General features: G+C 41.0%; 1 protein-coding gene across 2 annotated transcripts in view; it reads right to left on the bottom strand.

Moving 5' to 3' along the window:
• LOC126273116 (probable cytochrome P450 6a13) overlaps window positions 1–1447 on the bottom strand; it is a 73202-nt gene extending 71755 nt beyond the window's left edge. Inside the window, exon 1 of one of the 2 annotated variants that reach the window (XM_049976568.1) lies at window positions 1325–1447. The gene's annotated coding sequence lies outside the window, so the exon portion shown is untranslated. The remainder of the gene's footprint in view (window positions 1–1324) is intronic. The other variant, XM_049976567.1, reaches the window with a different exon arrangement.
• Between the last annotated feature and the right edge of the window lie 13372 nt (window positions 1448–14819).

The raw sequence follows: 14819 nt of genomic DNA, 5'->3' as shown, positions 1-14819 counted from the left end.
TTTCTGGCGATCCGCAAGATAGTGTTATAGGCCCTTCACTGTTCTTTATCTATATAAGCGATTTGAGAGACAATCTGAGCAGCCGTCTTAGGTTGTTTGCAGATGACGCTGTCGTTTATCGACTAATAAAGTCATCAGAAGATCAAAACAAACTGAAAAAGATTTAGAAAAGATATCTGAATGGTGTGAAAAATGGCAGTTGACCCTAAATAATGAAAAGTGAGGTCATCCACATGAGTGCTAAAAGGAACTCGTTAAACTTCGGTTACAAGATTAATCAGTCTAATCTAAAAGCCCTAAATTTAACTAAATACCCAGGTATTACAATTACGAACAACTTAAATTGGAAGGAACACACAGAAAATGTTTTGGGGAAGGCTAACCAAAGACTGTGTTTTATTGGCAGGACACTTAGAAAATGCAACAGACCTACTAAGGAGACTGCCTACACTATGCTTGTAAGTCCTCTTTTAGAATACTGCAGCGTGGTGTGGGATCCTTACCATATAAGACTGACGGAGTACATCGAAAAAGTTCAAAGAAAGGCAGCATTTTATGTATTATCGCGAAATATGGAGGAGACTGTCACAGAAATGATACAGGATTTGGACTGGAAATAATTAAAAGAAAGGCGTTTTTCGTTGCGACGGAATCTTCCCACGAAATTCCAATCACCAATTTTCTCCTCCAAATGCGAAAATATTTTGTTGACACCGACCAACATAGGGAAGAACGATCACCATGATAAAATAAGGGAAATCAGAGCTTGTATGGAAAGATATAGGTGTTCATTCTTTCCGCATGCTATAAGAGATTCGAATAATAGAGAATTGTGAAGGTGGTTCGATGAACCCTCTGCCAGGCATTTAAATGTGATTTGCAGAGTATTCATGTAGATGTAGATGTAGATGTAATGCCACTCACGTTCCAACTAATATGGAATCGCCTAATATTTCACAAACACATCAGAATACGATGACATGACTCGCAGTAAGCATGAGGGTGGGCCTTACCTGATACAGTTCAGTCTTTTAACTTATTTTATAAACAAATAAAGAGGAAAAATTATTATTTTTCTTCAAATGTTACATCGCATTGAAAAAAATTATGGAAAGATGTGTAAAATAGTGTAACTGTAGTTATTGTTGCAGAAAATCCTTCGTTAAAGCATTTTCTGCTCTTGTTTTAACAATGAAATTTCAGCTTTAGCTCTGAAACGTCTAGATCAACAATACAAATACAAACACATACACAAATATGGGCGATAACGAAAGAAGTAGATAAAGCTTACGACGGTATCTGTGCGGGGCTTCGTCCCACTTACTTTGCACTTGCTGAGTTTTCTCGGCGGTATTGTTCTGAAATGCCAGTCAACAGAGCGGTCCTGCTTGCTGCCTGTGTTTCCAGTCGTCGTCCAGTGACTACGGAGAAAGGGCAGCGCGGGCGGCTGTTATATAGCGGATGTAGGTCACACGGAGCCGGTACCACCGTGAGTCGGCGTTTTGTGCGGATTCCCTGTTCCAAGCCAGCGGCGGACTTTAACCTCGGAGTTACCAGAGCTGTGAGTCACTGGTGTCATTTTGCGTGGACTCTGCACCTATCGCGTGAATCCTTAAGCACCTATATCTTGATGGCACTAGAGACACAGCGGTTATCACACAGATGAATCACACTCAAACACAAGTGGGATTGTAAATATCATTGCAGACAGTCGATGCACATGTTTTGAACTCTTAACAGTAGAGTGAAATTATGGTTAATGTTTTCTTCTTAAGGCGTCCCTTTACCAATATGTAATATAATTATATTTTTTGCAAGTGAAATGAGACGCAGAAAAACTGTGAGAAAAACTTATGTGACTATGAAATGCATAAAGACTTTATACTAACAATTACAAAAATAATACTTTAAAAACAAAGACAATAATTACGTATTTGAAAAATGAAAGCTTCATTGTCCTTATAAGCGTTCATCTGCGGTCTTCAATCGATTTATATGCGTAAAGCTTTTCTCTATCTCTTTTTCTCTCTCTCTCTGTCTTTGTCTCTCTCTCTCTTTCTCTGTGGCTGTCGTCCTGCTTATCCAGATCTGTATTGTAATGTAACAAAATTTACTGAGCTGATGTCAGATATATAATAAGTTAAAGTGTGAGTTGAGTGTTATTTGTAGAAGTGTTAAACCTATGTGAAATAATCCCAGTTTCCAGAATTCTGGCATTGTCTGCAGCGCAGAAAAAACAGCATCGCTGGAGCGTTGCAGTCAGCAGCCATTACGCGGAACATTTAAAATTCACATTATTGTTTTGTAGGCGCGTTATTGTCCTCGCAGATTATTTAATAATTTTTCTTCTAGCAAAGCTGGAGGCCAGGACCAGGCAGTTCAGTAAAGAATTTGCCAGTCATTTTATCATTTTAAGGTGTTGTGTGGAATTAGGCTCTGTTCTGCACTAAGTTTAAAGGAGGACGACTTTCATTACAAAAAGTTAACATTATACATAAACCAGCACGCTGAAAAGCTGCAGCTAAAGGGCCAGCTAAAAGCATATTTGTTTTCACAAATAATTTTCCATGAGAATTTGGTTATGTTTTACTGTGTTTTCAAGATATCGAACGTATGTGGCTTATAATTCGCATAGTGTTGTTACATTGTTTTTACAGTTCTCTCTGTTACGTGACTTATAAACAATCTCACTGCAGTAACAACCAAAATCGTAATAACAAACTGAAATATTAACACATTTTCCAACAATAAATAATTTAATCAGAGTGCAGACGCATTGAACTCTGTGATGTTCATACCTGAATAGGAAGCGTAGTGTACTTCTGTACGTTTAGGGATCGTCATTTGTACTGCTAGATGCTACGAAAGTTATTAGAGTTGACTGATCTCACAATCAGCAGATACGTTAACCGCTGTAAGCACCATTAATATCATAGTAAAGTTATTGCTGAATAAAATGAATTACTCTTGTTAGAAATTCTTGATCTGCGGTAACTTTTCATTCAATAACAACATAATGGGCATTCATATAGGACACAGAGCTGGTTAACAAGAAATACTTGTCGAGATATGTTTCAATCTGTTCTATAGTAATTGTTCGTTTTTACTACAGGAATTGCTCAGTTTGTTTTCCACTTATCTTCTTAGCTCTTCTTCTCAATAAAAAAGACGCACTGCGGTATTGAAGATGTTATTTGGGGTTCATTACGCGTTTCTGTTGATTAAATCTGTAGCCTAAATCATAGCAGAATACCGCACCTGCCATGCCCCTAATGGAATTATTGGACTTCACTGCGCTGTTAACGTTGTACGCATTCCACTGTGCTGTTTGCAACGTTCACATTTCACGGAAATGCAAATCTTGCAGTGAGCCAGTACAACTTCAAAATTACATGTGTGGAACTGTAGAAGTAAATGCTACGTCTGACAGCATCATTGCAGTAAGAGTACTAAGTACTCAAGTCAGACAAATTCAGCCAATAAGAAAGGAGCAGAGAACGTTAACAGGAAGATAGCATACTCCACTGAGTGATGACCATACTGGACATAGCTCACATGAGCCATACATCAACAGCAATTTGATTTCGGACATATATTAGTAGGACATGTAATTCTAGTTTTAACTAGTCTTCTGTAATAATATGGGACACTACTGTCAAAAAAGCCCTTCTGCATGTGCATGTTTAGTTAGTGGAGTATGGTCTAATTGCAGACCTCTGCCGTAACTGTTCCTGTACAGTGAGTGAGGTGGCGAAGATACGTGAAATGATCGCCGAATAGTACTCGCCGACAATTTTGTGGCTTGTCGCTTTATGAAGAAAATTATGAAGATATTTCTGAAGATTATAAGTCAGTTGCTTATAGGCTACAGCAAAATAATCTCCTGAGGTTCAAATAACTTACAGGTTTGCTGCCGGGGACGTCGTCGACGACCGCCGATATTTCGACAGGAGCACACCCTGCCATTCTCAAGGCACAACTGCAAGAAGGAAGCAATGTGCAAGGGAAATTAATACCTCGGTTCACAGGGGAGAAACAAGGAAGATACCACACACAGAACAAGTAACCTCAGAGTCAACACACAACCAAAGATAACCAACATCAGAAATATCAATAGTGACTATTAATCAACAGGTGAGGTAGCACTATTTCTGTCCCTCTGTTTTTTGATGAGAGACAGAGCCGGATCCCAAGTAGCATTTAAACAAAATCCACCATCTCTGTTTATAAGGTTGCTTGATAGTTTGATTTCAACAGCTTCCTTAATAACACTATCCCAATAGCTGGACGTGCAAGCCAGAATCTCCGTGTTGTATTCCATAGGATGACCGGTGTCAAGGCAATGTTCTGCAATAGCGGATTTGCTCGGCTGTTGTAAGCGTGTGTGACGCTTATGTTCAGTACACCGGTCTTCCACAGTCCTGATTGTCTGACCAATATATGACAAGCCACAATTGCAAGGAATACGATAGACCCCAGCCTTAAGGAAACCAAGATCATCTCTTACGGACGCCAACAGGGCCTTAATCGTAGAAGGTGGTTGAAAAACACATTTCACATCATATTTAGGCAAAATGCGGCCAATCCTGTTGGAAATGCTTCCTGCGTAAGGCAAAAGGGCCGTAGACTTAGGTGCCACTTCGTTGCTATCGTCACTCACCCGTTGCACACAATGCTGATGGCGTATAGCACGTTTGATCTGCCTCTCACTAAAACCTTTCTGACGAAAGGTGACTTCGAGATGTGATAGCTCACCTGCCAAACTTTCAGGGTCAGAGATAACGTGGGCCCTGTGAACCAAGGTGCGAAGTACTCCTTCATGCTGAGTTAGATGGTGACAACTATCAGCTCGCAGATACAAGTCTGTGTGAGTAGGCTTCCTATAAACAGAATGTGCCCACGTACCATCAGTTTTCCTTCTGAACAACACATCAAGGAAAGGAAGGCATCCATTCTTTTCCACCTCCATAGTGAACTGAATATTCAGGTGGTCTGAATTCAGGTGTTCCAGAAACCGGTTTAAATTCTCACTACGTTGTGGGCAAACAACAAAAGTATCGTCTACATATATGGTTTCGCGGGTTTCAAGGTCGCTGACTCCAATGCACGTTCCTCAAAGTCCTCCATAGACAAATTGGCCACAATAGGTGACAACGGGCTCCCCATTGCAACTCCATCAGTCTGTTCGCAGTACTGACCATTGAATAAAAAGTAGTTAGAAGTCAGCACATGTCGAAACAAATTTGTTAACTCGACACCAAACCTAACCTCAATTAGCTGGAACGAATCAGAGAGAGGAACGCGAGTGAAAAGAGAAACCACATCAAAACTGACTAAAATATTAGAGTCATTCAAACTCTATCCCTCCAATCGACGTAAGAAATCTGCGGAGTTCTTAGCTACACGATATGTCGGAGCACCGGTATTAGAAACAATAGGCCTCAACGGGACAGCCTCTTTATAGACCTCATGGAGGCCATATAATCTAGGTGGTACAGCACAGTAAGAATTAAGACTCTTGATAGTCTCCTGTGACAAATAACTTTTAGTAGAGTCAGCACCGATTTTCGATACGCCGAATCAGAAAGTAGCCACTTCATCTTTTAAATGTAATCGTGCTTGTTCAACAAAACCGTGGCATTTCCCTTGTCCGCAGGTACAATAACAGTATCAGGATCCATTCTGAGTGAACGTAAAGCAGCCGCCTCAGCTGTTGTAATGTTACACTTGGGTGGACGGGCCCCAGTCAACACACGACAAGCTTCCATCCTAACAACTTCTGCCGACTCGGAAGGTAGTTTATAAACATCCTGTTCAATAGAACAAATAAAATCAACGACTGGCAAACTCTTAGGCGTCGGTGCGAAATTAAAGCCTTTCCCCAGCACAGACAAAGCTGCGTCGTCAAACGTTTTCTCCGTGAGATTGATCACAGAAAGTCGAGAATTAAAATTAGAATTAGACACTGAGCCAAGGAAACGTTCAACCCTCGCCGAATGACGAGCAGCTACAGATTGAAATTCCCAATCAGACTGCAACTAAGATACACCGTCCACCCGACACACGAAAATTCACAAACATTAGACGCCATCATTATATACGAAGCCTACTCACACTAACTTGTATCTGCGAGCTGATAGTTGTCACCATGCAGCTCAGTGTGAAGGAGTACTTCGTACCTTGGTTCACAGGGCCCACGTTAACTCTGACCCGGAATGTTTGGCAGCTGAGCTTTCACATCTCGAAGTCACCTTTCTTCAGCATGGTTATAGTGAGAGGCATATGAAACGTGCGTTGCGCCATCAGCCTTCTGTGCAGCGGGTGAGTGACGATAGCAACGAAGTGCTACCTCAGTCTACGGCCTTTTTGCCCTACGCAGGAAGCATTTCCAACAGGATTGGCCGCATTTTGCCTAAATATGATGTGAAATGTGTTTTTCGACCACCTTCTACGATTAAGGCCTTGTTGGCGTCCGTAAGAGATGATCTTGGTTTGCTTAAGGCTGGTGTCTATCGTATTCCTTGCAGTTGTGGCATGTTATATATTGGTCAGACAATCAGGACTGTGGAAGACCGGTGTACTGAACATGTGCGTCACACACGCCTACAACAGCCGAGCCAATCCGCTATTCCAGAACATTGCCTTCATAACGGGCATCCTATGGAATACAACAACACGGAGATTCTGGCTTGCACGTCCAGCTATTGGGATAGTGTTATTAAGGAAGCTGTTGAAATCAAACTATCAAGCAACCTTATAAACAGAGATGGTGGATTTTGTTTAAATGCTGTTTGGAACCCGGCTCTGTCTCTCATTAAAAAACAGGGGGACAGAATTAGTGGTACCTCACCTGTTGATTAATAGTCACTATTGATAATTCTGTTGTTGGTTATCTTTGGTTGTGTGTTGACTCTGAGGTTACTTGTTCTGTGTGTGGTATCTTCCTTGTTTCTCCTCTGTTAACCGAGGTATTAAATTCCCTTGCCCACTGCTTCCTCCTTGCAGTTGTGCCCTGAGAATGTCAGGGTGTGCTCCTGTCGAAATATCGGCGGTGGTCGACGACGTCAGCCTTCAGCAAACCCGTAATATTTTGAAAATTCAATTAGGCGGGAAAATTTAAGGTCTCAAATCTCCTGACGTATTCCTGACTGCAACTAATGCATGGAAGAACGATGAACAATCCTCTGGATGTAGTATATTCGCAGCAGTAGGTGGATGTTGGTTGAACAATCAAAGACTTTGTTGAACAGACTCCTCGCCATCCTGAGGTGAGGAATACTGATGATATCATTGTTAAGTGAATTTCGTGTGAGACTGTTTATTCTCCTGCGACATTATTTGTCCGTTATCCATCTGTGTTGCTAGGCTTCATATAATATTTCAAGTTACCCGAATTTGTCGCATAGTGTGAACGAGGACTGCGCATAATCTCAAGCGCATTATTCTACAGATACAGTGTCCTATAATGTGAATAGGAAACTGACGGCTGGACAGAACCATTACAATATCATGAGCCACGCATCTTATAGTATCCCATTTTTACAGAATATACAAAAAGACCAAACATTTTTTGGGGGTAACTTGAAGCAATCTCCCCATGGAATACCAACTTGAAGTGTGGAGATGATTTCCGTTCTAATGATACACTGAGCTGTGCTGGCCGGAGCAATTTTGCTAGTAAGGTCACTTGGTGAGATTCCAAAAAGGGTGTAACCCCAGTATATGGGTCTCCCTTCTTGCTAGTGTATGGTTGACAACCACATGGAACCTTATTTGAGGCTAACATTACTTTCATTTATTTGTGTTAGATTTCTTCTAATTTTTTTTTTCCATTCACGTCACTTGGCCAGCTCCTGTTCTTCTCGGCCCCAACAGTATTAGGTTTCGAGACCCTACGGTGTCTTTCATTTACCTTTTTTATATCTCCAACAGTCAAAATTTGGCAAAGGAATCAGGAGTATTTCTAGGCTGCCGTTGCCTTTTCAGAATCAAAACTCTGAAAAGTCTGAGCTATGTCCACTGAAATTTGAGAAATGAATCATGAAGGAATTCAAGGCAACTTGGCCAACAAACCATACTCCTATGTTCAAGAAGACACGCGTCGCGGTGACTCCTGGGCGGTTCATGGCGTACAGTGGCTCCACGTTAAGTAGGCAGAGAGCGGGGACGGAAGTAAAGTTTTCCGGAGCCTTTAAATAAACAGAACGCAATGGCTAAGGGAGATAACCCTGAAAGAAAGGAGATTGAGCAGAAAGATAATGTCAAATATACGGAAAACACACACTACTACTAGAATCCCAAGGAGATTCGGAATCAGGATGGTTTCAAAGGTAAATGACAAAGCTATAAAAAAGGGCAAATGAAAATAGCTCAACGGATACATAAAAAGTAGTAGCCTGGAAAGTTAGAGCAATGTCTCACAAAGATATGGAACTAGAAATGGACTGAAATACCTTAATGTCGATGCTCTAGCAATAACAGAAACAAAAATGAAAACGAGCTTTATTAAATCTTTGAGAGATTACATTACGCTTTACATTGTAAATGAACAAAATAAAAGAGCAAGCAAAGGCGTAGCATTACTCCTGCACAAAAATTGGGAAAACGAGATCAAAGATTGGACATACATAAGCAAAATAATACTTACAAAAAAATGTTCAAATGTGTGTGAAATCTAATGGGACTTAACTGGTAAGGTCTTCAGTCCCTAAGCTTACACACTACTTAACCTAAATTATCCTAAGGACAAACACACACACACCCATGCCCGAGGGAGGACTCGAACCTCTGCACAGTCCATGACTGCACAATAGTTACAGTTAGAGTGAAACTGGGAAGAGGTAATGCTGCCATTATGAGCTTATAAGCACCAGAAAAATGAAAAAAGGATAAACCTAGAACCTTCTAGGAGTGGCCACAGAAGAGTATGAATAGATACAGTGCTATTGATCAGATTGTTATTATGAGCGATTTCAACGTCAGAAAATGAAATATCGCAGTAACTAATAATACAGGGCCATATGGAGAACCATTATGTAATGAAAATGGAAAAATACTTATAGATATTTCCACTAAAAATATCAAATTCACTTTGCAAGAAAAGAGATACACTTAAATGCACATGGGCAAGCAAAGGTCTTAGATCAATAAGTGACTACATTTTGGTAAATGATAAGCAGGTGAGTCAAGTAACAGATACAAGAATTAATTTAGCGGACAAGATTTAGGATCAAATTATTTCTTAGTAATCTCCAGAGTAGACGTTTTTGCGAAATCAAAGCAAATGACAAAAGAAATACACTATGTGATCAAACGTATTAGGACACCCCCAAGAATATACGTTTTTCATATTAGGTGCATTGTGCTACCACCTACTGCCACGTACTCCATATCATATATATCAGTAGTCATTAGACATCTTGAGAGAGCAGAATGTGGCGCTTCGTGGAAATCACGTACTTCGAACGTGGCAGGTGACTGGGTGTCGCTTGTTTCATACGTTTGTACGGGAGATTTCCACACTCCTAAACATCCCTAGGTCCACTGTTTCCAATGTGATACTGAAGTGGGAACGTGAAGCGACACGTACAGCACAAAAGCTTACAGGCCGACCTCGTCTGTTGACTGATACAGACCGCCGACAGTTGAAAAGGGTCGTAGGGAGCAATAGGTAGACATCTATCCAGACCATCACACAGGAATTCCAAACTGCATCAGGATCCATTGCAAGTACTATGACAGCTAGGCGGGAGGTGAGAAAACTTGGATTTCATGGTCAGAGCGGCTGCTCATAAGCCACACATCACGTCGGTAAATGACAAAAGACGCCTCGATTGGTGTAAGAAGCGTAAACATTGGACGATTGAACAGTGGAAAAACGTTGTGTAGAGTGACGAATCAAGGTACATAATTCAGCGATCCGATTAAGAGTGTGGGTATGGCGGATGTCCGGTGAACGTCATCTGCCAGCGTGTGTAGTGCTCTAAAAATGGTTCAAATGGCTCTAAGCACTAGGACACTTAACATCTGAGGTCATCAGTCCCCTAGAACTTAGAACTACTTAAACCTAACTAACCGAAGGACATCTCACACATCCATGCCCGAAGCAGGATTCGAGCCAGCGACCGTAGCAGCCGCGTGGTTCCGGAATGAAGGGCCTAGAACCGCTCGGCCACAACGGCCGAAGTGTGTAGTGCCAACAGTAAAATTCGGAGGCGGTGGTGTTATGATGTGGTCGTGTTTGTCACGGAGGGGCTTGCACCCCTTGTTCTTTTGCGTGACACTGTCGCAGCATAAGCCAACATTGATGCTTTAAGCACCTTCTTGCTTTCCTCTCTTGAAGAGCAATTCGGGGATAGCGACTGCATCTTTCAACACGATCGAGCACTTGTTCATAATGTACGGCCTGTGGCGGAGTGGTTACACGATAATCAGATCCCTGTAATGGACTGGCCTGCACAGAGTCCGGACCTGAATCCTATAGAACACCTTTGTGATGTTTTGGAACGCCGATTTCGTGCCAGGTCTCGTCGACCGACATCGATACCTCTCCACAATGCAGCAGTCCCCAAGAAACCTTCTGGCACCCGACTGAATGTATTATGAAACATCCCCTTAGAAAAATTATACATGACTGTGCTTAAACTGACACACAATATTTTTTTAGCGAAACGCAATCTGACTTTCAGTAATCCCTACAAAAGAATGTTCCTGACTAACATTAACCTATACCTTTCATGAATCACTTACCTCACAAAAATCTTCATTACTCGAACTACTGCAATACAGCGGCGCCAATACTGCCAGCTAAATAAAAGATTCAAACTACTCAAGGTACTAACTACTGATAGGCATACTTAAAAAATGAAAGATTTTGATTGAGAAGAAACAATGTATTTACCTTAATAGTGTTCAAAAGTCATAATATATATATCAGTTCATGATATCCAGTGTTAGAAATTTACTCTTTCTGATGGACACACGTCCAGATCGTCCGCTCTCAAAATTCCCTCATCTCTCTCCCCACATCCACCACTGCTGGCGGCTCACCTCCAACTGCGCAATGCTACGCGCTGTTAACATCCAGCTGCCCAACACTACAACGGCAGACAACAATGCAAACCAGCCACAGACTGCACACAGCACAGCCAGTGATGTTCATACAGAGCGCTACGTGGCGTTACCAATAAAAAAACCTAAACAGCCTACTTACAGTATACCTGCAAGAGTGGAAGCCGTCATCAAGGGAAAGGGTGGACAACACCATATGGAATTCCACCATTACCGATGGAGGGCGCCACGAACTTGTAAGTAATTTTCAGACAGGTGTCCGGATACTTTTGATCACATAGTGTAAGTAATCGAGAAGATCGAGGGGTTTATAGAGTTCACCTTCTTGAAGATTGCTGCATCAGACATCTTTACCAAAGCAGATTAAAGAAAGAGCTAACAAATTCACAAACTAAATATAATACAGAAGGACAATGACAAAATGTAAGTGATGTGATATTTGTATATACAATAGCAGAAGAAGCTCTCTGTAAAAAGAAAAACAAAGGAAAAGAAAGGTGCAAAAATTTGGAATGAGGATATAATGAAAGCTGTTTAGGAAAAACAGGATTCATATTGAAAATACGAGGGAAGGTTGGAAAGGAAAGTACAACTCGCCAGGTTAGCTGAGAGCGCTAACGCGCTGCTTCCTGGACTCGGGTAGGCGCGCCGGCCCCGGTTCGAGTCCGCCCGGCGGATTACCGTCGGCGGCCGGTGTGTCGGCCAGTCTGGATGTGGTTTTTCGGCGGTTTCCCACATCCCGCAAGGTGAATATCGGGCTAGTACCAACGTTCCTCCTCAGTTACACGACTCGCAGACATCTGAACACGTTCGCACTATTCCATGGCTTACACTAGACGCTGGGTTACACTAATTCCGTCCTGGTGGGTCCGGGGTGACGGCAGGGAGGGCATCCGGCCACCCCTTAAAACCAACCTTGCCAAATCCGTTCCTCACTGTGCCGACCCTGCGAATCCGCGGGACAAGGCACCAGCAAAAGAAAGAGAGAAAAAAAGTTGGAAGGGAAAGTACAATAATTTTAATACCAAAAAGTGTAATAGGTAACAACACAATAAAAATCACAAATAAACTTTCATCTTTTACCTACTTTCCTATACAGTCAGCAATATGCTCAACACATTTCTCCCAAACTTCCGCATCTGTTGCAAAGCTTTGACTGGTTAGTAGTTTCTTCATGGGACCAAATAGATGAAAGTTCAATGGTGCAAGTCCGGACTGTGTGGGGGATGGTGGAGTACCCTCCACTCAGATTTGGTGATTTTCTCACGAATAGGAGCAGCAACATGGTGGCGAACATTGTCAAGAATGAGTTTGACGCCGTCAGCATTAATGTGGCGGCGTTTGTCACGAAGGGCACTGCGCTATTTCACCAAAGATTTAATGTAAGCTACAGCATCGCAATGGTCCTGTGTTTACCGATTCCACCAATAGTACACCACTCATATCCCAGAATACTGTCACAGGTACTTTCCTGGCTAGTCTGAATTGTTTTCGTAGTGGGAAACCAGTATGTTTCCACTCCATAGAGGCCTGCTCGGTTTCGTCTGTGTAATGATACGCCCACAGCTCGTCGCCAGTATCGATTCCTTTTAGAAGGCCATGACATTCTCCGGCGTAACGCGTTAAGTGATTCAAGCTTGTCATCGTCCGCTGGGCTTGTCGTTGCCTGTCAGGTTCTTAGGCACCCAGCAAGCACTAATGTTACAATATTTCAACGTGTCATAAACAAAGTCGTACACGACACCATAGGAAATGCTGAACTGCTGATAAGGTTAGCAGTTATACACGCCAGTTGTTCAAAAGTGCTGCCTCAATGGCTCCGACATTTGGGCTGCTGCTGTTACTGGCCGCTCAGACGGCGGGAAATCACTGAGATTCACGAGGCCATCATGGAAGAATGCACACCATCTGGGAACTTTGCTACGGGCCTTACACGCCACACCTATACCTGTGAATGACAAATTTACAAAGTCAATATTCCAAAACATCCAGAAATCACATACATTGTATTTGATGTAGGAACTCGAAATTTCTGTACACGACAAAAAGCAAGCAGAAAAAAATTCTCGGCGAGAAACTAGATAGCGAATAAGTATACTTTTGCAGATGTTTATCCTGCATATGATGAGTTTTGCAGTTTTCATAAATATGTACATTTCCTCATAAATAAAAAATGTAATCAATAATACAGTGGTCAACAGTGGTAAAAATAAATTTCATAATTGACAGTTTTATATATGCAATGTAATGCAGATATATAGTGTAAAACATCTGACTGTGTACAATCTTTTTGTGAATCCAAAGTGTTGTAATATCTTTGTAGCACGTTTTGGTTAAAAAAATGAAGAGTGTAAGTGATAAATTGCGTGTGAGTGACTTCCTGTGTAATGGAGGACACACAAAAACTGTAACTAGACATACAAAAATGTCATTTCCAACATTTGAGCATGAAAAGAGTCCAAGACTGATTTTGTCCGATTTTCTTATTGCAGTGTAACCTCAAACAGTTATCTACAAGGCAAAAAAGTCAGAAAATCACACATTCAGACATCAGCAAAAACATTCATGTAAACAAATGCACTTGAAAATGAGAATAAATTCACGAAACGCGTTGTGAGAAGCATTAAAAAATAAGTAACTGCTGCTGTATTCCATTATTTAAATAACAGAAAATCGTTGTGTTTCACGGGGTAAAGCGCAAGGAACTCCACGGATAACATTATCCTTGCACCTTTGTGTGCAGGTGGCAGAAATTGCAAACTCAACGGAAAAGTTCCTCGTACTGCAGGCTATCCCAGATGGTGGAATGAGCACTGCCCACTGAGATGCGCAACTGCCAACCAATGTCTGTGATAGTTATATTTCATTACATTAATACTTCTTCCATAGATCATGAATACATTTCGAAACGGTGAGGAACTTGTCAGCTTATCATAATTTTCTTTACACAATTTTTTTTTTCTTCCCTCATACCTAAAAGTTAATATTTCTTTTTTTTCAGTGACTACTTCATATCTAAAAACTTGTCTTTTGACTAGAAGGCGTTGTTATTCAGAATTTTTTTTTCTTTTGAATGCTGGTTGGTTTTCTGTCAGACTTTAAGTGATATTTGTCAGATGACAAAAGATTTTTATGAAAGAATAATTCATCCCTTTATGTACCAAAGTCATACTTAACTCACGATAGTGAAGATCTTCCTTTCTTCTAGTGTTATAGCTATGTACCTCACTATTGCTTTTGGATTGGGATGCGTTATTAATAACAAATTTCATAAGTGAATATATGTAGTGCAAAGTGATCTTGGGTGGGCTCCTGCTATTATTTTGATTACACACTTTTGTGCAATGAATACTTTTTCTCTTAATGATGAATTACCCCAAAATATCACGCCATATGAGAGCAGTGAGTGAAAATAGGCATAGTGGGCTTATTTAGTGATTTGTTTATCATGAAAATTTGCAATAACTCTAACAGCATATCATCAATGTGTTTCTATCAATTCAATTTCTCATCAAAGATTACACACAGAAATTTTGAATATTCTGCCTTAGCAACAGACTTCTTTTCAAAGTCTATACTTATCTATGGTGTTATGACGTTTACTATACAGAACTGCATATGCTGTGTTTTCTCAAAATTTAGTGAGAGTCCATTTGTAGAGAACCACTTAATAGTTTTCTGAAAGACATTATTTATAATTTCCTCAGCTATTTCTTGTTTGTTGGCTGTGATTACTACACTTTCATCAT

This window comes from Schistocerca gregaria, chromosome 5 (assembly GCF_023897955.1).
Source record: "Schistocerca gregaria isolate iqSchGreg1 chromosome 5, iqSchGreg1.2, whole genome shotgun sequence".
NCBI classification, from domain to species: Eukaryota; Metazoa; Arthropoda; class Insecta; order Orthoptera; family Acrididae; genus Schistocerca; species Schistocerca gregaria.
The sequence above is the reverse complement of the archived record's forward strand: the minus strand, read 5'-3'. Positions and strand labels throughout refer to the sequence as shown.